The following is a 25,522-nucleotide window of genomic DNA, read 5'->3' as shown; positions in this document are numbered from 1 at the left end:
GAAATGCGAGGCACGCCAGCTGCACGCCCCCTCCCCCCCTTGCAAGCAACGAAGGGTCCTCACAGGCGCCCTCTTAGAAGAAAGGGAAGCACTTTCCACGCTGCAACGTGGCCCCTCTTCATAGCTGCTGCCCCCGTAAATGGCAGCTGCCTCATCTACCCGCCCTGGTCCAGTGGATTGCCCCTACCGTCTGACATACCCTAGCCGGCCACCCTCTGCCCTGGGCCCAATTCGGATCTAACGTGCCTCAGCTGTCCAAAATGCCTGTACCTGAATTTTGCTGCACGACCACGTCCCCACGCCAAACGCTTGCACTAATGCTCTTCAGGAAACAGTATTCACCGGCCACTCGAACCCTGGAAGCTCCTTCCCCTTGAACTCCGCACCAAGACAGGCAGCAACGTCGGTGAGGAGCCGGCAAAGAGAGACCCCGCGACCCTTGTCCGTTGTATTTATGGCGCCAATGGGCGCGCGGGAGATGACGTCACCCACCCCCTCCACCCCCCTTCCCCTCCAGACTCCTCTTGCCGCCGTGCCGCGTGAGGCAGTCGGCACTAAGGGGGGGCCCCCGCCGAGGGGCCCTCCTTCGTAGGGCGCGGGAGCCCGTCGTTTTCTTGCGATATCACTTGGTGCGATGCCTACAGTATTGCCCCCAGCTTGTAATCGGACTGAAGACTTTGGCCGTCCAATGGGACAGATGGTCTGATGTTGGAGGGTACTGTAAAGGGGAGTTGGGACTGCCTTACTAAATCGCCAAGCCAAGCAGATTAACCATCTCGGTCGGTGCCCGCAAGGTTCTCCCACGTTGTAACTATTTTGGAATGCTTGCCTGCGTGTGTGTTCAGCATAAATGTATGCACATTTCTCTAATGTTAAATGTTATCGTTTTCACTTTGAGCAGTGGACTATGGGCAGTGGTTCCACACAGTAATAAAAGTCAGTAGTCCAATATTATCCCCACCAAAAGTATCGCCGTGTATATGGTCGGTTGGAACGGCCATAGGCGATATTTTTAGTGGGGATAATATTTGGGGGTTTTGGGTAGCGGGGGTGTCCCCTGCTCCCTTTGAAATAATATGGAGATTGCGGGGGTGTCCCACGCAGGTTCCATGCCTTAATATCACCGCAAAAAAATATGGCTATTTTTTTTAATGCTGATATTTTTGCAGAGATATTAACACATGGAACCTTGTTTTTTGGCTGTGCTGTACCACTGAGCCCTGGAAGTTGTCCACTCCGAAGCAGCATCAGTAACTGGAGTAGTGCTGTATGCATCCAAAAAGTTCCAACTCATTGCCTAAATTGCAAAGAAGTTAAATGGTGGGTTGGACAGCGGCCAGGGAGTAATAGTTTCGTTAGACATGCACAGTATCATGATGTGATTGGCTGGGATAGGAAGGGGCTTTAACCTCCTCTTCTCATTTTGTACTGGCAGATTAGAAGAGGACCTTTAAGGTAAAACATGCACATTTTAATTTGTTTGCATAACTAGGTGCAAAGAAGTATGGACTATAAAAAGATATATGTTAAATTCTAGTATATAATTTATACACCTAATTGGAAATTACCTTTTTTACGCCTTAATCTTTTTAAGATCCACTTAAAAAAATGTGAGTTAAGTACTCCCACTTTAAAATCTTATCTGGAACCCTGAATAGGATCCTCCAACAGGATTTAATGGCGGGCAATGTCTTGGAGGCTGCACAAGCATCTATAGTGATTTGTTTCTCAGTGAGGTGCTTGGCATATAGGATATTTAATGAAAAATATGAATAACTAGCTGTACCCAGCGTATCATATAGTGATCGCTCTGCCTCTCTGTGGGGTGAACGTCACATTGCCGGTAACAATTTGCCAAATCTCTTAAAGGAGGAGGGATGGTTAAAAGTAGTGTAATAGCATCCGCGATAGATACATCCTTTGAGGTTGGGAATGTCCTTTCATTGCGTGGGGATTGTGGTAATATCACCATCCCACTGAGGCTGCATTCTGGTGCATTGAGGGGGGCGTGGCTATGCTCTGTGGGTAGTACTAGGGTTCTAACAGTTGTAAGGGACCTCTCTGCCAGACTATAAACCTGCATTTGGTATGTTCTTTTTCAAGTATTAATTTGTGGGCATACTATATTACAGCTTGGTGCTCACAGAAGAAACCGATCATTGGTTTTAAACCAAGCTTGACTTTTTCCAAGAATAAACAACATTTTGCGCACCCAATGATGAGCATTCTCAGCAAAACAAGCCATTTAAAAAGAGGTACTAACATTGTAACGTTTCTTATTAAAAATGTTACAATGCTCATTTTGAAAGATCAATTTAAGTATATAATGTAATGTTGCCCTTGTTTTACTGTGCGAAGCATAGCCTCAGGATTTGCATGCAAGTATAACATTGCTGTGATATCTGTCTCTCCAGTGGAGAGAATGTGTGCTCTTCTATATGAGAATATCCTTGCTGGCTTTGGGAGCATCACAGCCTTTAAAAAACGAGGGCTAAGAGTTTCCAATGAGCAGACATCCCTCTAGCAGGGGGCAAAAAATTCAAGTTCTGAGCTACTAGCCAGGCATAAAAACAAGCCACTCGCCACCTCAATTCTATACACATGCACAGCACACAATTTCTTAGTCGCCAAAATTCATATATCACTAACCATTGGCTTGTGGCAAGTGCACATTTTGCACCCTGCTTAGAATCCTACATCTAGGAATTGGCCAGAGCTGTGTTGGCGGCACACTTCTGCTTACCCGGCGTTATAGTGCTTGCATCCGAGGACCCCGTCTACAAGTGTCCATTGTGCTATATCAAAAATATTTCCCGATGTCTACATTTTTCAATAGAAATTGATAAGGTGACTTACCCTTCGAAGCCCTACTTCAACCATGCCAGATATATATACAAGTATAAAATTGCTGGGATATCTGTCCATCATCTAACAATTGGGTGACATCTTGACAGTGCTTTCATTTCAGAAACGGAGCCTCTTAACAGTGACTTAAATATCAGAAATGAATTTCTGCAACAAGGTGTTAAAGTTGCAGTGCTTCATTTTCAAGTTGGCAGATGTACAAAGGGTCTGGGCCAAGTGAATGAGCCCACCATCTTTACGCCCTTCATACCATAACAACTATAATATTAAAGTTATTGCGATGAGGGCGTAGCGTCTCTCTGGCCTAACCCTGCTGTTGAAAAGCTGTTCCTTGTGGACCGTGATGTTTATTTTTAGCAATATTGAAACAATGCCATGAACATCAAGTTTTCTTCAGACCCACCCAAACACGTTCTTGCCCCCAACTGAGCCGGTGTTAACTCTCACCTAAACACAAATGTACCCAGATCGGATTACAGCATCAGTATCTGTGGGGCATGCGTTCATTCTGACACGAACAAATGACACAACATTCAAACTGTTCCATTCTCACCTGGGAAGGTAGTAACCCAAGTTCTCAGGCCACCTTAGGGCCATCATGCTCCTGCTTTATCAAGAGAGCCAACACAGCCTACAACAAATACCACAGTGTTTCAGTGCCAACCCTAGTCTTTCAGATACAGGGCTGTCCAAAAGAATAAACAGTGCGGCTGCAATGACACACTGTCCCCAAAGTCTAGATTGGGGCAGGAAAAAAAGGTCCTCTGCTCTTAAGGCCCATCTCTGTCCGAGCAATTCCTACCTTCAGCCAATGGTTGAACAGGAAAGCTGGGGGCCTATACAGGTGGGCACAAACATATGTCTTCAATCCTCTGGAACTTCTTTCTACTCCATCTCTAACGTGAAGTTAACTACCTTGGGTTCCAAAGCCTTTCAACGGTCCCTCAATGTTCTACATCTCGTTTCCTTTGCTGTTGGTCCTCTCTGTGCATGCTCCTATCTCGGTCACTTGGTATTTTTCAGCTAACGGGAGATAGAACTAGGTCAGTTTGCCCACAAGTGCTCTACATTGTAAATCAAATGGAATAGTCTGTATTTTAGGCAATAATCTTACTAATAATTGCCCATCAGTGCCATTGTTCCCTGGAATACAAACTGAAGCATTTCTCTGCACTGAATGTAGTTTACAAAACAACTTAAATTCCTTGGCCATTATATCAACCTTGGACTTTGAGATATGTGGCTTTCAATGTCCCTCTACCATGAAGCTCTCTTAAACATTTAAACTACCATGGGAGCATGCCACATAAGGTACCTGATATCAAGAAGGACGAAAAGACCAAGTATGTCAATGCATATTTGGTGACTGTACAAAAAGGACCAACTGAAACTCAAAACGGGGTTCTCCTCCCAAGAAATAACAATTAAGGTGGCCTTCACCAAAGAAATACCTGGCCCACTGTATGCTGGAGCCAGTATTCGAGTCTCCAGAGTTCGCTGCAGGCTATCTGGCATTTCCTTCTCTGATATTGCACTATTACATAGGCCCTGAACCCTTTTCTGTCATCTGGCCCAGTTGCTGGTTTTCTGGAGTCTCGCACCTCATGACTAACTGGCACCAATTCTTGTCAGCAAATAGTCCCGCTGTCATGTTCATCAGGGAGAGCTATAGAGTGGTTCCTGCGTCTGAAAGCGTGTACCCTGGCTTTCTTCCCCTTTGCTTCTCTGGGCTGACCAGAACTTCCTTGTCCTCATCTCATTCCAGCTTCCATCTTTCCTAGATCCAACGTACCCAGCATGAACCTTCCTATTCTTGCCGTCCAGGATTCAGACGTACTCACTGTCCTTCACTTCTTGGTCTTCTTAGTTTTCCTCTCAACTCCTCTGCACCTCTCTTATTCTGATGTACTAATTTCTGTGTCACTCTCAGGCCCTCATGTCAGCTCTTCCTTCTGCCCCCTGGGTTCTACTTCTCCTCCTGGCCCTTCTCTGTCTCAGTCCTAATGGTCTCTCATGCCTTGCTACTTGCCCTCCTTCTGAGCTTGTGCCTTCTCCTTCAACTCCTTACTTTACACCACCTTGTGCCAACTCACAATTTCAGATGCTACCACTGTAACAGGTGGCCTGAATAATTTAGATTCCCAGATTGCATTGATCTAGTGGAAGGGATGGATTGTTTCTTGGTGCATAGATGTTTCAGCATAAAACAGTCATGGTTCAATAGGGTGTATGAGCTGGAAAAGCAGTTTGGGAAAGTGCTGCCAGGTCCGTCCCCATGCTCAATCGTCTCAGTCCCTTGGGATTCCAGCCATTGCCTAGGCATCTGCAACCCCTGGTTAATGCCTTTGCTCAGTAACCCCTACTGAATAAGGTGGCTCTAAAATGCAGGTGGCTCTGTGAGTACAGGCTGCCTAACTCCCCCAGGGGTCCTCTACCTGGCCCTTGATTGTTAGCTCTGGTAGGGTGGTGTATGTGTGTCATCTGATATTACAGCCCCCTATCTCCTTGCTACAATTCTTCTCCCCTCCTCAGTCCAACTCCACCAACCTGCTCTCATCCCCACGACCTTCTCCTCTGTCTCTGATGTGAATACCTTCCTTCCTAGAACTCTCCTCTCACTACTGCACTACCACTGCTACTGCACTCACAACTACTGCTCCTTCCACCACTACTCTTCTACTGCTAGGCTCCTCGCACTAACAATATTCCACCTAATAGTACTACCACTGCTCACCTTTTCTTTACACCCACTCACTATTCACTCCCTCTCCCTTCTCTACTATGCCCTTCTCCTCACACCCCAAAGGTACATTGCACTAAGTTGAGGTGGCTCTGTTCACTCACAATTTTCCTAGGCAACAGAAAGATCAATAACAATAGAGGGCTACAAATGATCTTGAATGTAGTCAAGTTTTCATCTCGTCTCTTATAATCTATTATACACAGATGCAAACCACACCCGTACCCAGATATTACTATTTTTTTTAACTGTTTATAGTAAAATGGTATGTGTATTTTGTAAAGTGCAAACATTGCAAATTATTCCGAAAAACATGAATCGAAAGTAGGGGGGAATAAGGCATACAAGGGTCAGGGGGAGTACTGTGAAACAATCATTATGTTTCACAAGAAACTTAAATTCCTATTTAGCAAAGTACCTAAAAATAGATATCATGCAAAAGGAGTGCTTCGAACCATTTAATTTTCAATTCTGTAAGATACTGTCATTCTCTGTCTAAGTCTGACGGGTTGTAGTGAAAATACCCCTAGCGCCTATTCTAACAGAAGAACAAGTAAGTCGACATCACCAATGGTATAAATAGCTCGAGCCGCGCCCGTTGCTTCAGTTCTGTTTTTTCGATGAAACATATAGGAGGAACACCCAGGCGTGCCCCATGACCGATACATTCTTCGTGAGAGGAAAGTGTAAGAAAACGTAAACTGTACTGTGTGGTAGGATGGGAGGGTCGATGAGGAATACGTGGGAGGAACATCCAGTCGAAAGAACATTACAGTTGGTAAGTAACTTGTTCTTTGAATGGATTGTGTCCTCCCACGTATTCCTCATCTTGTGATAGGCTCCCATACCAGTAGGAATTTTGGAGGCGGGAGTACTAATTTCAGTTTTCGTGGACAGAATGCATAACTGCCTTGGCAAATAAACCCTCATTAGAGGAGGCAGTATCCAAAAAATAATGTTTAACAAAAGTATGCATTGTTTTCCAGGTTGCAGCTGCACAAATATTTGCTGCCGGGACTCCCCTCTTTAGTGCCGCAGAAGTAGCCATTCCCCTTGTAGAATGGGCACGAAGCCCATCTGGTGGTTCTTTTCCTGCTAATCTGTAGCATTCAACTATGGCTAATATGATCCAGCGGGAAATGGTCTGTTTTGGTACAGATAAGCCTAATTTATGACCAGTGTAACCCACGAATAGTTGGTCATCTTGTCTCAATTTAGCCATCCTTGAGATGTAAAAACTAAGAGCCCTCTTGGGATCTAGTCTATGTAATCTCTCCCCTTCCTTGCCCAGATGAGGAGGAGGATAAAAAGTTGGTAGTACTATTTTTTGTGACTAATGGAAGTCTGAGACTACTTTTGGTAAGAACGAAGGTTTAACCTTAAGGACTACCTTATCCTTATAAAAAATAGTATATGGTGGTTTGCATAAGAGAACCTGAAGTTCACTAACCCTGCGGGCCGATTATAGGGCCACAAGAAGGACAGTTTTTAGAGTTAAAAGCCTCAATGGACATGAATGCAGAGGCTCAAAAGGTATGCAAGTCAAGAATTTTAGTACTAAATTTTTTTTTAAATTTGACTTTTATTGTTTTTAACAAGGAATGTGAACATACAGGTGGTTATACATTGTGCATAGCGAGCTACTTCATTAGAAACTCCAAGTCCACCTTAACAACAGTTATCAACATTAACGCTCCATATTCCAGGAGAAAGCAGAAAGAAGAAAGAAAAAGAAAATAAAGAAGAGAAAAGAAAAACCCCCCTCCCCTCCCCCCTTCCCACCCCCTCCCTATCCCCATTTCTCATGTCCGCTTCCTTCGGGGCATTGGCATTCTGAGTCGTAGTGAGCTACGGGACGCGCATCTTGGAACATCCAACGATCATTGTTCTCCTGTGTGGTCTGTGACACGCAAGGGTTGTCAGCAAGGGGTCTTTCAGTTTTCAGTGATTGGTAGCATGGATCAGGAGCAGTTTCCCTGCTGAGTCGAGTCTTCCATGGTCGAGCGCGAGATGTATTTTGTTATGAAATCGAACCAGACTTCCTCCTGTCGCGCAGCTCTGTCATGTAATATTGCTGTTACTTTCTCCATAGTGTAAATATTTGTAGCGATCTGTATCCAGTCCCTCTTATTAGGTAGGCGAGGAGCTTTCCATTTTATCACAAGGGCAGCTCTCGCCGCAAGTAAGAGGGGGGATATCAGACCTTTCACTCTTGTCATTTCGTCGTCTTCTTCTTCGAGGCCAAACAGGATCAGGAGGGGTGACAGTTCTCTATTTATGCCTTCCAGCTGTTTGATCCATCCCAGGACCTCCTGCCAGTAGATGCGGACTTTGGGGCAGGCCCACCACATGTGCCAGTAATCGGCATTCATCCCACAATGTCGCCAGCATCTCGGGCTGGAGGTCTGGAACATTTTGGACAGTCTTTGTGGGTCGTATTGCCATCTATGTAGTAATTTTATAGCGTGCAATTTATATTGGGCCGCGATTGATATTTTGGATGGTGTTTCACATATTTTATTCCAGGCTTGCTGGTCGAACTCTCTGGCAAAGTCTCGTTCCATCTTGCTTTTAGACGATGGTTAGGTGCGTTGTCTTTGGTGATTAGGGCTCTGTACATTCTCGCTATGAGGCATTTGGAGGTAGTAGTTGTGTCTAGGATCGTCTCAAAGGGCGTTAGTTCTCTCTGCGTGGTATCCTTCCATTCCTTTCTGGATATGACGCCTTTCAGACATAGGTACAGGAAAACTGGTATCGGGCGGATTTGGAGGGCCTCCTCGAGTTCCGTTATCGAAATGAATTTCCCCTTTCTCCATAGCTGGCCGACCCTCTCCAGGCCGGCATCAAAGCAAGATTGGTATCTGGCATGTTCCGGGATTTCCTCTCTGATTCCAGGGGACCAAAGATGGCTCAGTGGCGAAGGCCACGTGGTGACTCCTGACATTGCTCTTCCCTTCCTCCATATGTTCCACAACGTGCTTAGTATCGGGTGGTTGCGCAGCTTCCTCGATAGCTTCGATCTGGGGACCCATAACCACTCTGCCAGAGTCACGTTGTATAGAACGTTGTTGTCTAGGTGGACCCATTGGAGGTCTTTCCTTTCTCGGAGATGTGGGATTAAGATCCTGAGCTGTGTGGCCTGATAATAGCGTTCTATGTCCGGTAGGCCAACCCCCCCTAACTTTTTTGGTAGTATTAAGACATCGTAGGAGATTCTGGGTTTCTTTCCGTTCCACAAAAAGTGTAGGATGGCTTTTCTGACTTGCTTGAAGAAGTGATCCGGAATTGTGATAGGCAGGACCTGAAAGGGGTAGAGAAACCGTGGGAGGGACACCATTTTGATCGCATTCAGGCGTCCCATCCAGGATATCGTTAGCGGTTTCCATTTCTTGAGATCGGCCTTGAGAGCCTCGAGGAGGTGGGGAAAGTTGGCTTCGTAGAGGCCGTCGAGGTGTCGCGTTAAGTTGATTCCCAAATATCTCAATGTTGGGCCTCCGACGATCAGCCCGAGTTGCGCAAGGGCGCTCTGGTGTTCCGACGATGGTTCATGGAGTGGAAAAAGAGTAGATTTGGATTTGTTGATTTTAAATCCCGAGAGTGCGCCGTACTCCTCTATTAGCTGGATCGCTCTCGGAACGGAAGACGTTGGGTTTGACAGGTGGAGCAGAATGTCGTCCGCATACAAGGCTAGTTTATATTCTTTACCATTCACTTGGATTCCCTCCACTGCAGGATCAGCTCGTAGCATCACGGCGAGAGGTTCTAAGGACAGTGCGAACAGTATCGCCGATAGGGGGCAACCTTGTCTTGTACCCCTGTTGAGGGGGAACCATCGGGAGAATTGAGCGTTCGCCGAGACCGATGCTCTTGGAGACTTATAGATTGCTTTGATTCCTCGTCGGAGTGTGGGGCCTAGGCCTATCTTTTGCAATGTGGCCTCGAGGAAGTGCCAGTCGACTCTATCGAATGCCTTCTCGGCATCAATTGAGAGTAGCGCTGGATTGTTCTGTGAAGTTTGGGCCTCATGGATTAAGTGTAGGGTTTTCCGGGTGGAGTCTGCTCCTTGTCTGCCTAAAATGAAGCCTACTTGGTCATTATGGATTATTGCCGGCATATGTGACTCCAGTCTTGCAGCCAGGATTCTCGTATAGATTTTGGCGTCAATGTTTAATAGAGATATTGGGCGGTAGGAGGCGCACAACTTTGGGTCCCTACCCTCCTTGGGGATGACTGTTATCAGCGCCTCGGAGAAGGAGTCGGGTGCCACGCCGGAGTATAGGATGTTGTTGAATAGGGGAACCATAAATGGGAGAAGGGCATCTTTAAAAGTTTTATAGAACCCTGCCGTGTATCCATCGTTTCCGGGGGCTTTTCCTGTTGGGAGTCTTTTGATAGCTTCTTCGATTTCCTCACCGGTTATGGGGGCTTCCAATGTGAGTGCAATATCCGTTGGGAGGGTGGGCAAGGGTGCTCGCTCTAGGTATTCATTTATACCTTCCGTGTGCAAGGGGGGGCGCGATGAATATAATTTTTCGTAAAAGTCGGCAAAAGCTTCAGGGACACTGGGAGAAATTGGTTCGTCAGAGTTCTCTTCTGTTTGAATCGTGGGGACCCACCTCTCTTGGCGTTGGCCTCGTAGTCTTGCGGCAAGCAGGGCCCCCGCTTTGTCCCCATGTTCATAGTGCTTCTGCTTCAGATGCTGTAGCTTACGCGCTACGCTTCCCGCCTCTAGTTGTCTTAATTCCTCTCTCTTATCGTTGGCCTCTTTAATCTTTCGTGGTCTATCCTGATCAGCCGTTTGTGCCATGTGGTCCAGTTGTGTGATTTCATTCCGGATCCTGTTCTCAATTAGTTGTCTTTCTCTTTTTTTGGCTGCTCCTTCTCGGATAAGTAGTCCTCTCCAGGTCACCTTGCCTGCCTCCCAAACTGTGTTCATAGAGGTTTCCACTGTGTTGTTGATCTCAAAGTATCGGGTAATGTCCTGTTCTAGTTCCTCTCGAAAGGTGGGATCCTTAAAGAGGGTTTCATTACAGCGCCATTTGGAGCATCTTCGGGGCAGGGCCATTTGGTCGAGGGTGACCGTGACCATATCATGGTCCGACCAGGAGACAGGGTTTATGACGGCTTCAGTCATCGCCGTGATGAGGTCTGCGGTTAGGTATACATAGTCTATTCTGGAGAAGGTTGCATGTGGCGCCGAGAAAAAGGTAAAGCCAGTACGGTTGGGGTTGGCATGCCTCCATGCATCAGTGAGGTTGTAGGCGGTCATCATGTCTGCGGCTAGTGGGCGTCTGGCACCAACGAGTGGGGATGTAGAGAGGCGACCTGATTGTCTATCCTGTTCCGGGTCCATCCACATGTTCAGATCACCTCCGATAATTACTTCGCCTTCTGCTTCGCACATGATTTTAGGTATTATCCTCTGGAGGAATCTGTCTTGGCCTGTATTGGGGGCGTATATTGCCACAAGGATAACAACCGTGCCCTGTATGCTGCCCACTAGGGCTAGTGCTCTACCACTGACGTCCATCCATGACTTTAAGAGTTCAAATTGGATCTTTCTGTTGATTAATACGCCAACTCCTGCCTTCTTCAGCGGGCCAGAGCCCCAGTATTCCGATCCCAGCTTGGCATAGAGAATCTTCCTCTCCTCCCCTCTGCTATATCGAGTTTCTTGTAAGAAAAGAATGTCTAGTTCAGCCCTCTTGAATTCTCTCATCACCAGTGACCTTTTGGTGGGGGAATTAAGGCCCTTAACATTGAGCGTGCCAATTTTAAGCTTACCCTGCGTGTCATTTGGTTTATCATGTCTGTGTGACATCAGTGCGTCCGTGGAGTTTCTTCGCATCGTCGTGGAGCCCATTGTACGAAATTGCCATATTGGAAGTAGCATTTTATGTGCCTCTATCTAACAGAGGCTTTGTCTGAGGCTGTGTCATTCCCCGTTTCCCTCCCCCCTCCCGTCCCCGTAGGGTATTGGACTGCATACCCATCACCTTCTGGACTATCGCGTCAATCTTTAATTCTACGATGAGGGTTTGTGACTGTCCGTGGTGGCGTCCGAGTTGGACTGGATGTGAACAACCGGTCTTCTGTCGGACCACCAGTGAGGGTCGTAACCGTACGACCCCGTAAACTAATAGTATCAAGGTAACATTTTTGAGCCCCCACCCCCCTTCTCATGAAATCACGTATCAAACAACAGTGTGTCAAACAACAAGGATTCCCACTTCAAGGTAACATATTCTATGATACATGCGGTTTCGGGAGTCATCCTTCCTCGGTATCTCCTTCTGGTGGACTGGCAGTTCACTCCTCGTGTGGTGGAACCGCGGACTAAGGGGTGCCATGATCCGTTATGTAAGTGGGTTCCCTGCCAGGATCATGAAGTCCTGAGTCGCCAGGATTTAGAGCTTGAAGCGACTATGTCATTGGTTGTGTTCAGGTGTGTCGTTGGGCCGCCTGTACTTTCTGGAGCCTTTCACTCGTTTCCTTCTCGGGCCCTGAAGTTCCCAGCGTGATCTGCCCTGCGATAGTGTTCCCTGAGTGCCCTCCTCCGGGGTCTGTCCGAGGAGGTCGGCAATGCATTCTCGAATTTCTTCTTCAGAGCGTAGTAGGAACTTTCTGGTTCCATGTTCAAACGCGAGGGAGAAGGGGTATCCCCACCTGTATCTCGTGCCCTGCTCTTTTAGCCATCTCGTGAGGGGACCGCATAAGCGACGCAATGCCAGTGTCAGTGATGAAAGGTCCTGGAAAATAGTAATCTGGGCTCCCCCGAGGGTAAGAGTGCCTCCAGACCTGGCCTTGGCGAGTATCTTCGTTCTGTCCTGATATCTATGGAATCTGGCAAGGACTGATCTCGGTCCTCCTGGGGGGCCGCCGGCTCTGTGAATTCTCTCGGTCTTGAGTTCATCAATGTCCTCGTCCGCAGTCAGGATTTTGATGATGTCGTGTATAGTCTGCTTGAGGTCTTCCTCTGTCTCCCCTTCTTTCTCCGGGATTCCAAAAAACCGTAGGTTATTTCTTCTCTCTCTATTTTCCAAATCGTCTATCTTCAGGCGAATCTCATCCTCCTTCCTTTCTATGTTTCGTATTCTGAGCTCCATTTGGGCTTCTAGAGTGTCAATAGAGGCTTGGTTATTCTCGACCCCTTCTAGTCTCTCCTCGATGTTGTCTATCCTTTGGGTCATCTTATCCATTTTGCCGCCGAGATTGGCGCCAATGTTTCGGATTTCGGCTAAAAGGGCGGCGATATCTCCCTTGGTGGCAGCTGCACCCGTTTCGATGGCTTCTACCGACATTGTTGATCCAGGGTCGGGAGCCTGAGCTGCTGGTCTGTAGGCGTATTTGGCAAGCTTGTTCGGTATGTTCATGGAGGGGTATCCAACGAGGAGGCACACGCCCCTGGGTCGGGGGCCTTACCCTCGGAACCAGTGTGTTGAAGAGCCCATGGGGGGTATCGGAGAGTACCCGGGTGGTTGTCCTCGTGGCGGGGGTTCCTTTGGCGGGAGTGGGAGGAGGCACACGCCCTGTCTCCAGGGGCTCTACCCTCCGCACTGATTTATGTCCTTCGTCGGATTCAACGTCTTTTCGGGGGGTATTAGGTGTCGATATCGTCCTGTAGCCGGGCCCTGGTGGAGGTGTATGGGCCCAGGTCTCAGGGCGAGGATTTAAGGTGCAGATGCTTGGAGGGGGGCCGCGCGCCACCGTGTATGGCACTGTCTTCCAATTGTAGGGCCTCTTGTCCTTCTTCCGTTCTGCTTGTAACTTGGGGCCTTTTCAGAAGAGGGCACACGCCCCAGGAGTGAGGGCCCAACCTTCCGCCCCCCCTTTCGTGTGCTGGCAAATTCGCTGCGTGGTGGGAGACCCCCAGCAAGGGGGTCCTCCGTAGATATGTAGTTATGGTTCACTAAGAGCACCAGATGTTTCCTTTCTCGCCTGCTGGCGTGTGGGTCCCCTGCAGCCAGGCAGGGAGCGCGGCCTCGTGGGAACCCGCGTTGCGGCCGGTGGGAGCGATGTTGGGGCTGCGGCACCCCCACCAACCCAGGGCCTCCTCCGGTTGATTTGCGTGCTCCAATCAGAGGGGGGCGCCGCGGGGGGCAGGCTCGTGGCAGGTCTCCCTTGGTTGCGGGAGATTCGGGTCTCCTGCTGGTGCGGGGGGGGTCCTGGTAGCGCGGTTATTCTAGTCTGGGGGGGGCGGAGCGGGCCCTCACCGGGGTGGCGCCGTCCGAAGCCCCCACGCCCGGACGGGCACTTACCTCCGCGGGGCCGATCCCTTGTGGCGTGGGACCGGCTGCTCGAGGAGTCCACTCTTCGGAAACGTGGGGGGGGGCGACCCTCCACGCGCTCCGGAGCGGGCGGCGGTCCGCTTCCTCTCCCCCCGGAGCTCAGGCTCCGCGCTGGTGTTTCTCGATGAGGGCCGGGGGCGGAGTCCAGCGCCGCCGGCCGCGGCCTTCTCCCGTGTCTGCGTCTCCACCGGCGGGGGGAGGTCGATTCCTCTGGTGTTTTTCTCTCGGACCAAAGGTCCGATTTCGGCCGGGTTTTCGCTCAGGAGGTGGGGGGGCGTTTCTAGTGGCTCAGGCTGTCGTTGTTGGGTTCGGGGGAGACCGAAGTGGGGGCTCAATTCACTTATGGGGGCCCGTGGGTTAGGAGCTCACACGAAGGCTGGCATCGTCCGTGCGCCCCCTGGTGGCCACTTTTAGTACTAAATTTAAATCCCAAGTTGGTACATGAAAATGTACTGGAGGGTATACATTAGTAAGCCCTTTTAAGAATTGAATGATTAACGGTATTTTGAAATATGAAACCTCTTCCGAGGAGCACTTGAAAATGGACAGCGCAGCAAGGTATCCTTTGATTGTTCCTATCTGGAGCCCCAGATTAGCTAGATGTAATAGAAAAGAAAGCACCATTGGGGTGCCACACTGAAAAGGGTCCACATCCTTGTCTTTGCACCAGTTACTAAACCTGTTCCAGCGACATCGGTACAAAGATTTTGTTGCTGGTCTTCTGGCCGAAAGCAAGATTTCCATTACGTCATCCGGAAGATCCCAATCCTTGTATCTCAACCTCTCAGAAACCATGTGTGAAGGTTGATTGTCTTAACCTCTGGATGGAGAACCCGACCTTCCTCTTGCGAGAGAAGATCCTCTCTTTGCGAAAGACGTATTGGAGGGCAGATGGACATGTCCAGAAGGTCTGGGTACCACGTCCTCCTGGCCCAATCCGGGGCAATTAGGATCATGGTTTTCCTGAACTTTCTCAACCTCCTGATTACTTGAGGAACACGGGGACTGGGGGAAACGCGTACAGCAGTGGAAAATTCCACTCCACTACAAATGCGTCTCCCAGAGCTCCTCTTTGAGGAAATTCCCTTGAGCAGTACTGATCGCACTTCCGGTTGATCGCAGTGGCGAACAGATCCACTTGAGGGGTTCCCCAAAGGGCGAAGATCTCCAGAAGGACTTCCTGAGCTATCTCCCACTCGTGAGAGACCGTTCTCTGCCTGCTCAGAGCGTCTGCCGCCGTGTTCTTCTCTCCGGCTAGGTGAATTGCCGATAGAGAGATTCCTTCTCGTATTGCCCAGAACCATAACTGCATTGCCTCTCTGCACAGTGGTAGTGACCCTACTCCTCCTCTTTTGTTGAGGTAGTACATGGCCACCGTGTTGTCCGTCATTATCAGGACATTCTTTCCCTGTACAGAGGGCAGAAATGCCTTCAGAGCTAGTCTGATTGCCCTCAGCTCCAAAAGGTTGATGTGTAGTTTGGACTCCGATGGAGACCAACGACCGTTGATAGTCAGATCGTTGGTGTGTGCTCCCCACCTCGTGAGTGAGGCGTCCGTCACTACTGTTATCTCCAGCCATGGTTGCCAAAAAGACTCTCCCTTGAGAATGTTGTCGTTGCAAGCCCACCATAGAAGATCCTGAGCAACTGCGCTCGGGACTTGCAGAAGATCCGACATATTCCCTGAGAACTGGGACCACTGAGTTCTGAGGGCCCATTGAAGGGATCTCATTCTCAACCTGGCCTCTGGTACTAGGAAAATGCAGGATGCCATGAGGCCAAGCAACCTGAGAAAATCGAAGGCCGGTAGACCTTGGGCATTCTGGAGTTTTGTTACCATCTGCTGGATGTGGAGAGCTCTCACCTCGGGAGGCGAGGCTTTTCCAGAGGAAGTGTCCAAGACTGCTCCGATAAACTGGAGCTTCTGGGATGGTATCATGTGGGACTTCTTGAAATTGAGGGAGAAGCCCAATTTCTGGAGGAAGTGGCAGGTGATCGAAAGATGTTCCTGAGCTTGTTCTGGAGAACTTCCTCTGATCAACCAATCGTCCAGGTAGGGGTAGATGTGAATGCCCCCCCTCCTGAGACTTGCTGCCACAACCGCCAACAGTTTGGTGAAAACCCTCGGGCGGAGGTCAACCCGAATGGCAGCACTCGAAATTGATAATGAGAATTGCCAATCGCGAACCTCAGGTACTTTCTGTGCTTTGGATGAATTGGCACATGAAAGTAAGCATCCTGAAGGTCCAATGATACCAACCAATCTTGGAGTTGGAGAGCCTGAAGGATCTGAGAAAGAGTCACCATCTTGAACTTGTCCTTCCTTAGGAACTTGTTCAAGTTTCTCAAGTCCAAGATGGGTCTCAGTCCTCCGTCCTTTTTTGGGATGAGAAAATATGGGGAGTACCAACCCCTGTTCCTCTCCGCTACAGGTACCAGTTCTATAGCACCTTTCTCTAGCAGGGTTAAAATTTCCTGCAACAGGAGCGGATCCGGAATTTTGGCGGAGTTGGCTCCCGGTGGATGATTGAGGCCTTTTTTGGAAGGGGAGGCAGTAACCTTGGGCTACTGTTTTCAGTGCCCAAGCATCTGAGGTGATGTCCCGCCATTCCTTCAGATGCTGAGAGATCCTGCCTCCCACTGGTGTTTTGTACAACAAGTTCTCAGAGGGATTTGGAGGCGGCTGCAGGAGTGGCTGAGGGTACAGATGCCGCTCCTGAGGCTGATTTTGCACCTCTTCCTCTTGCTCCACGAGGGAAGTTTCTTTTGCCCCTTTGAGAAGCCTGTCCTCTTCCTCTACCAAAAGAGGAGTAGTATAGAAAAGAACGACCCCTCCAGGAAGATGAGCCGGAATAGGGTTTTAGAGGCTGGCGCAAAGAGGCGCTAAGTGATTTAGCCGCCGCTTTCGAGGTCTGAAGTTTTTCTAGGCTTTCATCAGCCTTTCTGCCAAAGAGCCTCGATCCATCAAAGGGCATGTTGAGGAGTCTAGCTTGTACGTCTGGTGCAAACCCCGACTTCCTCAACCACGCAAATCTGCGTAGCACAACGCTTGCAGCCATGGATCTGCTGATACTATCAACAGTATCCAGTCCAGACTGGAGACATTCCGCCATTGCCTCCTTCCCGTTTTTAACTATATTCAGGAAGCCTTCCCTTTCCTCGCCTTCCGGAATATGATCAGCCGCCGCCGAAATACAGTCCCACAGGGTATGGGTAAACCTGGCTAGGGTACAGGTAACATTTGCCGACTTAAGTGCCATACTGCCTGACGTGAAAACTTTACGTGCCCAGGCATCAACTTTTATATCCTCTCTATCTGGAGGGATAGTTGGATAAGCAGTTTGTTTTGAAGTGGATGCTGCCTGAATGGCTAAACTCTCTGGAGTCGGATGTTTATTCAAATATTCAGGATCCGTTCCGGCTGGCCTATATTTTTTGGGAAAAGTGCTATCTGCAGCAGCAATACTCTCTGGTTTCTCCCAGTTTTTCTCCACAGTCCTTTGAAGGGCCTTGTGGAAAAGGGAGAACAGGATCTTTCTGAGGTCCCTTGATGATTATATCAGTCATATCATCTTGTTCAAAAATGGGTGAAGTATTACCCCAACCCATATACTCAATTACCTTGGTCATAAGACCCCTGTACCCAGCATCTGCAAGCTCTGCAGGATCAGATCTGGCGAACTCTAATTCTGAGGATGTGTGAATTCCACTGGCAGAATCTAGAGTATCACTCAGGTCTCTCATTCTAGATTCCTGATCAATAAGTTCCTCAGGAACTTGTCTTGTACCATAAGAAACTCCAAGAGGAGTAACTTCGTCCTCTTCTGAAGCAGATTCTTCATAAATTGCTGATATAGACTTGAAAAAGTCTGATCTGGGCAATGGAGTGAATCTCCTACTACCCGCGTCGAAGGAATTGATAAATCCTTCGAAATTGTCGATGTTTTTGGTTTTGAAGTCGAAATTATCGACGCCGAGGGCGTTGACGAAGTCGTTGAAGTCTTCGACAGCTTGTGTTTTTTGCATGGCACTGGAGAAGTGCTCGCCTTTCGAAGAGTCTTCGACAGATTTACGTCGACTCGAGTTCTTTTAGATTCGACGCTACCGGTCTTTGCCATGGTAGTCTTGGACTTCCCTTTGTCGTCCAATGGAGCGACTTTAGGGGTATGGCTTTTTCGAGGGTCTTTTGAGGGGGTCGGGCCGCATTCTCAAAAACCTCCATCATCTTTTTGCAGAATTCTTCCCACTTACTGGGAGAATCCGATTTAGTCGGACATCACATTTCTTCGGTCGACTCTGAAGAAGATGATGATGATGAGGGAGATCTATGTCTCCTCTTCATTTTTTTAGATGATGACGAAGAGTGTCTCGATCTACTCCTAGATCGAGATCTCTTTGAGTGCCTATGGCGATCCGATTCCTTCGAATCAGTCGCTTTCTTATGTCTTTTTGACATAGCCTTCTTAGAGGCTTCCCTCCCCACCGACAATTTACCTCTCCTCTCACGAAGAGCTTTCTCGGTCATGGATTGACAGGATCCGCAGTCGTCGTTTCGGTGACTGGAACCGAGACACCAGAGACAAATCCGGTGGGGATCGGTGATCGACATTTGAGATCTGCAATCTACACACTTCTTGAACCCCATCTTGGGTGTCAAAGGAGTTGAAGATGACGACATTTTCTTCACAGAAAATAGAAGCGTGCCGTTCTCGATAGCGAAGCGATCGGAAAAACGGAACTGAAGCAACGGGCGCGGCTCAAGCTATTTATACCATTGGTGACGTCGACAGAGTACCGAGTCCGTCGAGGGACAAATCAACGTCACGACCTCGAGCACAGCGCCCTCTGCCGAGAAATTTGTTTTCCGAAGCAGCGAAGCTGGAGATAACGAATTATCACAAGATGAGGAATACGTGGGAGGACACAATCCATTCGAAGTAGGACCCTGGCGAGTGTACCAGCAAGTCCAGCTAATTAATATCTGTCTGAGGTGTTGTGTCAAGTTCTAGTTAACAGGTTGACAGGTGCATATTAGTTACCAGCCCTCTCCCACCCACCAGTGAAAGTGCTCATTATTCATGTGTCCTTCATTTATACGGTCTAGTCATAATTCATGATGATGTCCAGGAACTGCATGTGAGGAATTAGACCATCCGCACGGAGGATGTGCACTCGCCTCTTTTTTATTTTAAAAGAAATGGAATGATGCTAGATGTACCTCCGGAAAATGTCTGGGGCTAATCTGCACACATTTTCCTGTGCTCACTGCACGACGTACACATACGGTGTATCCTGGGTGTACACAGCCTACAGGCGCAGTCCTCACTGTAACATTTAGTTGGGATCTGACAGGTGGAGTAAATTAAGCATCTCAGAAGGGGGAGGGCCTAAACCTTACTCCTGCTGTGGGGTGCGAATTCACCTCCAGAGTGACAGAGATGGAGCGGCCATGCTAGCCCCCTATTGAGAGGGTACATGGCTAATGTGGCATTCTATTGAAATATAAAAGCCAGTACAAAACAGTGATTTCCAACATGAGGCCTAGTGAATGAGCGAGAATGGGCCTCACTCAACTTTATCAAAATGGAAAGGCACTCAGCTGAAGGAGAGTGTGACTCAGAACGGTAATATTGCTAATGATGCCCAATGAATGGGAAAAGGCATGGGGTGCCGCAGATGCTGACTGTGTAAACTGGGAAAAGGCACCTTCTGATAGATTCTAAACTGCAGCAGTACGCATGAGAAAAGCTACATCGAAATGCTGTGCCATTGAGAAATAAAAAGGAGGAATTGTGCCTTACATTTAAAAAGTGAAGCAAAGTGACATATTTCGGAGAAAGACACATTTCACAAATAAAATGACATTCAAATGGAAAGGCCCACTTGTTGGATTTTGTATGTAACTGTGGCCTATGTGTGAATAATGCCTTAAGTGAACCTATATCTGTCCAAACCGTATGCAAAGAAAGACTGTATTATAAACAACATGCCCAGATTTAATGCTGCTAAATGTTAAATGTAAGCACATCTTGTTGATTTAAAACTGTATTTTCTGAAGTATGGCTGCAGCTGGTGGTTTCCTCACTGAACCAAAAGGTCTGTGCCTTTGAAAAATTGAACCTAAGACCTGTGGGCTGCCCTCCACCCCCCTGTAAAAGCAGGCCTTGTTCAGTTAGAAATACACAGAAATAACAGAGAATAAGATCAAAGTTGTGGGAGCTGTAGATAAAACAGCTAGCAGATATGAACTTTAAGGTCAGGCCTCCCCATTAGCTGTGCATTAGTGGCCAACAGAAATGACCTTTTCAGACCGGACTAGAGCTCAAGAAATGGCTTCAGAGCCACTAATAGATGATCAAACATTGTGTATGAAACAGACCTTGCTGATCAGCAGATGTTCATGGCAGGTCACAGGAACAGAAATGAATCTTTAAAGTAAGGTTTGGGCTAATGTAAAGATGAGACACATGGGATGCCTGGCCATGTGATTAACATTGGGCCACCCTTTCTTTAATTAAGAGAATGTTATGTCCCAGTGAGCTCATCCCTATAAAAGGGGACAGACTGCCTGTCATATCATGTAAATATGAATCCTGTGTGATGTATACAAGTTGAGTTATAAAGACAATTATGATTCGGAGCTTCTCATAATTCTGAGGGAATGGCAAGTTGGTGTGGCACTAGGTTATAGAAGTAAGGTTTGAATCTTGAAGGGTCAGAGTTGTGACTATTTCGGCTCAGGAGTAAATCGATAAAATGGTAGCTCCTCCCAGGAAGGGAGTGCTGACATGTGATTAGCATTTTCTCACTCGCCAAAAAATATAGAACTGAAATATATATGTGCCTGCAGTTATCTGAAAAATTATGGTATCTGCCATGTTAGATTTTTATGGACAATGAAAAAGTTAAACCCACTTTGGGATGATGAATCTTTTTCCTCCCTCAGCCTCTATCATCCACACCTCCCAACTCCTTGTCCCATCAGCATGCAGTGGGCGTATTGGGGAGGGAGAGAGAGCGCTTGCCAATCCCCAGGGTGAGAATTATGATAATGATGGAGTGTCACCAGCCCTATAGGGACTTTTTTCTTTGACTCTTGGGAACTTTCTTTGGACTTTTGATTTTTCCCTTGACTTTCCCACTCTATTGCTGGAGGTAGTCTACTCCTGGACTCTTGCAAGGAACAACTAGCAGAGAGGCGGGGAGAGATACCCAGGCGTTACACATTGCGTGGGAGTCAGAGACTGGGAAATCTAAAAGCTAGCTGGGCCTGCCATTTGATGAGCCAGAGAAAGTTTGGGTGCTGGGGACTACCCTTGACTGTAGCCTTTGACCAGATATGTGCTGTCCTTAGAGGAGCCCTCCTGTTTCCTTGGATGCCCCATAACCAAGGCCTCCCATGTAAGTAGATTAATACAAATGCCAACAAATGTGTGTGGGGGAATCTGCCAGCCTTAATCTCCATCTCGCATAGTGGGTGGGGGTAAGGGGGTGGAACTGGGGATAAATTTAACTCCAATTAATTCCACTATAGAAAATCGCCCTATCCATTTAAATTGAATTATGTTGGGAACTGCCTGCCTTAGTCCTTTCCATTAAATTGTGGGGAAGGGGTGAAACTATGTAGATCCTTGGCACATTGAATTAAAGTTAAATCAATTAATACCCATATAGAAAATCACAGGATGATTGTTGTTAGAGTTAGAAACTAACAAAGTGTATGCCCGGTGAAGTACTTAGGTGACTCTACCTTTCTGAAACCCCTGTTTTCTTTACAGAAAGAGGGGTCCATAATCCAAAATTAAGTAACCCTAAAACTCTGCCATTCCAGTGACTGTAGAGTGTGCAAAACCAAATTTGCCATTTATTTACTTGCTTCGCCAAATCAGAATCCCAATGCCCTGGATTGTATCCAAACTAATAGCCCAAAAGGATTTCCCCATTGAGTTCCTTTTCTAAACTTTGTCTTTCAAATAAAAAGCCCCAAACTATTTTTTTCCATTGTGTCAATGTCCAAAACTCTGCCTTCTTATGAAAAGCCAGAATGATTTTTCCAATGTATTCCCACTCCCTGTACCTTGCCTCCAAACCATAGGGTTCATATCTAATTGATACCTGGGGTGGGGGTTGCTGGGATCAAAGAGCTTTATAACAGACTAAGTAATTACTGTTCGAGTCATGTTGTTTGGGGGTCAAATTGCTAGAAATCTGATGTAATGTGATGTCTGTTCATCTCTAAATTTTACCTTACCTGTGTGTTGTAGTATTTAAGTCCATTAGAAATATAAGTCAATTGGTGCAAGTCATTTAAGATTGTGATATTGTGTTGTGCCACAGCGTTGGTGGCTGATGTTTTGGTTGTTTTTATTATTATTCTTTGTCAACCCTTAAATAAATATATATTCTTACTATACACTGACCTGGTTCCTGGCTCATTGGGGTAAAGAGGGTATTGGTTGGAGAGTGGAAGATAGGTTGGATGCCTCACTAAAGTTGAATCTGTATAAACGCTTTGGGTGCACGCCACCTTGCCGGGGGGAAGGGAGACTCCCTGAGTTGAGTGACCGCCTAATAAATCGTGACTCTGCCATGGCCAGCCTAATTAACTATCAAAGGGTCCATGGATCAGCCTTGTCCTTTTGTATAAGCACTGTGAATGGTGGCAGAAATTAACATAATTAGCATACTAAGAGTATACTTCAAACATGGGGCATAGCTGCTGAGGTGAACAAAGGAGACAGGAAAACCCAACAACCTTTGATATGCACGGTGTCAACCTGAAGTCAGCTACCACCCTTAGCATCAATGGACAGTGAAATGTCATGTCTGGGAATGCGTGGATTACAGTAGTTATCCCTGCAGGGAAACACCATTCAGAAGGTAGGAGTATGTGATTTGACGGATACAGAACGTTTGTTCTCGCCGCAGCATCAAGGGAGACTTGCCGCTTTAATCAGAAACCACAGAGAGCTCCATTAACTAGAGAGACCATTTGATCCACAACAGGCAGGAAGAAGGCTAGGACTTAATATTTCATGTTTTCACCCCTTTAACCTTTCTGTTACATAGCACTCTGGTTATGACCGCATGCATACAGGAGATGGTTGGTGGGGACCGGGATTGGTTCATTAAGGTAGGTGTAGCCTACACCAATCACTGTGGCCGATTTGGCTTTAAAAGAGGGCTGAGCCCCTCTTTTGGGCAGATCATATGAAGACTTTGCATGTAGTAAAAAGGACTCATTTGGACCCTGGCTAAAGGTACAGTTTGCCTTACATCTTCTGCCAGTGATGGAAGGCCAGGATTTCCAAAGAGGGAAGCAAGATCCCTCCGCTAAACATCTCACATCGAATAGAAGGAGACCGTGAATCCAGAGAACCCTCCAGCAGCTCCATAACTGGTACCCAGCCAACACACAGCGTGCCCCGTTAGGCTCCGCAAGCAAGCTTCCTAGGTGGGAAGGGCCAGAGAATCTATGAACAAAACGAAGGATAAGACAGATGCGTGCAACACTCTCCTCAGCTTTAGGCCATCCGCCTTAAAAGACGACAAGCCCAGTGAAGAAGCTAGGAGTGCAGTAACAAGTATCAACCAGTGTCCGCCTTACAGGACATTTCTGAGCTCGTCGAGCTGCAACTGACTGCACCACCAATTGTTATGCCGCAGTCGCTAAAGCTGTCAGACGCCTCAGCCAGTGCTTCAGACCCACCAACCAGCACTGAGACATTGAATCCTGACCCTAAGCCACTGTGTAGGCCTGCAACCGTCCATCCAGCATCTTTTGACGAACTGCCTTCCACCTACTACCCGCAGCTGTCTCCCATCCTGAACTCTGTCACAGGAGTTGCAAAGCGCCCTGAAACCGACTCGACCCCATCAAGCACCAAGAACTTGTACAAGCACAAGATATGGTTCTGTCCCCCTGGTCCTCCTCCGAAGGCCCTTAGTGACACTTTACAAGACACTTTTCCCTTTGTGCTGAAACCAAGTATCCTTGAACTATTGTGATTAATTACTTTACTGATTACCCTCCTGTCAGTATCCAGAGTGCATCCATTTTCCTTCTTGAAACGGTCTGTCCTCTGCATTCCTTTACAGAGTGGGTTGTATTTTGTAGTGCGCTAGAACTGTCTGTTGTGATACTAATAAAGTAGATATTTGTATACAACCTTGACTGGACAGTCCATTTTATAGTTTGGTAATAATTGTATTTTCGCTGTGTTGCAACTAAGCAATGATCCACGACCTTGCAGAGATAAGCCTGCCGTTCCATCCATGTTACCAAAATTGGACAAGAGGGTTTATAATTTGCTTGTGTTTCCAATCTATTTGGATGCCTTCTGGTGTTCTAGAGGTGTGGGGCTAATTGATGGTTTAGAAACCGATATACATTTGTGGACCACTGGTGCTCCAGAAGTTGATTCGTCAAACTGCACATTTCTGGTCTCCCTACCTTTCCCCGCCCTCATGCTATCCAGTCCCGCCACCCACATATTCCACCCCCCATGAGCTGCGGCCATTTCGTACCCACAATTTTTAGGCTGCTTGTTAATTGTAAGAGTGGACCTCGGGCTGGATGTGGCAGGGTGCACTGGGATGAGGGGAGGGGGGGTCAAGTGGGGGTTGGGTATAGCATGTAGGCCACAAGGGTCAATTTTGGGTTGTCCTGGCCAAGGAAAGCACAGAATTAGAAACCTGGATGTGAAGTGACACTGGGGTCATCTGGTCACCATAAGCATGTTGGCAGACTAGCGGAAATCATTTGGGTATACATCCGTATTAATACAGATTAACAGTGCTGTCATTGGGCAGACTCTTCCCGGATCCTGCAAAAAATGTCTCCCCGAGTATAAACCCGGCTCCCCAATCCAGGGAACCCACTCTACATGTATTTTAGAATGCTGCTGTGCCGTTCGGTTTCCACTTTGTGGAGCCGAGGTTTGAACCGTGGTCGCTAGGTTCAGGAGTGAGACACTTCTCCACAAGACCATTTGAGGGTCCGAGTGGAAGCCCTGTGGAAGCCCTTGTTAATATTGCAGTCTATAGGAAATACGGAAGTAATTTTTTGTAGGTTTAAATGGTGTACACTTTTTTTTTGCCAACAACGTTATTAAAAAGTGGCCAATTTTCCAGGTGTTCCTGATTAATCTTCTGAGGGCAGTGGTCGAAGTGGGCTGGAGCGAATGGTAGGGGAGCTCCTCTACTTTTAAGTTTTACTTTTCCTATATTTTTATTTTAAAAAGAAACCATTTCAGAAAGTGTAGGAAGAAGTTGAAAATGGAACTTCAGTGCACTGTACTGAACATTGCCTTAAATATGAGGTGTGTTTGTATGGGGGTTTGGATTGCATGAAGGAGGGCCTGGCGGTGGGGTTTATGGGGAGCGAGGGCAGGCCAGCAGGGAACGTAGTTCCACTTCTTCTTTTCGTACACTTCGACCACTACACTCGCTGAGATGTAAAGGTTTATGTGGGGGTGAGTAAAACTCACCTCCCCATCCCTCCGCCCCACTGCCCTCTCCCCCGTGCCACTGGGTGGGGTCAATTTCCAGCACTGTAGATTAGCAATTCAAAAGTGCTGCATGGATGCATTCAAATGGAGAAAGGCTGGCTTGCCTGTGGCTCAGCCTC

The 25,522-nt window shown here is 47.6% G+C and overlaps 1 long non-coding RNA gene across 1 annotated transcript in view; it reads left to right on the top strand.

Annotated features, from left to right (window-relative positions):
* The first annotated feature begins 476 nt into the window (after positions 1 to 476).
* LOC138570164 (uncharacterized) overlaps positions 477 to 25,522 on the top strand; it is a 279,291-nt gene continuing 254,245 nt past the window's right edge. The window contains exons 1-2 of the long non-coding RNA XR_011303411.1: positions 477 to 794; positions 2,133 to 2,255. This is a non-coding gene — a long non-coding RNA (uncharacterized lncRNA). The remainder of the gene's footprint in view (positions 795 to 2,132; positions 2,256 to 25,522) is intronic.

The sequence above is a fragment of the Ambystoma mexicanum genome, chromosome 2q (genome assembly GCF_040938575.1).
Source record: "Ambystoma mexicanum isolate Mex_15411 chromosome 2q, UKY_AmexF1_1, whole genome shotgun sequence".
Taxonomy (NCBI): Eukaryota; Metazoa; Chordata; class Amphibia; order Caudata; family Ambystomatidae; genus Ambystoma; species Ambystoma mexicanum.
Note: the sequence above shows the minus strand (reverse complement) of the source record. Positions and strands in the feature narration are given on the sequence as shown.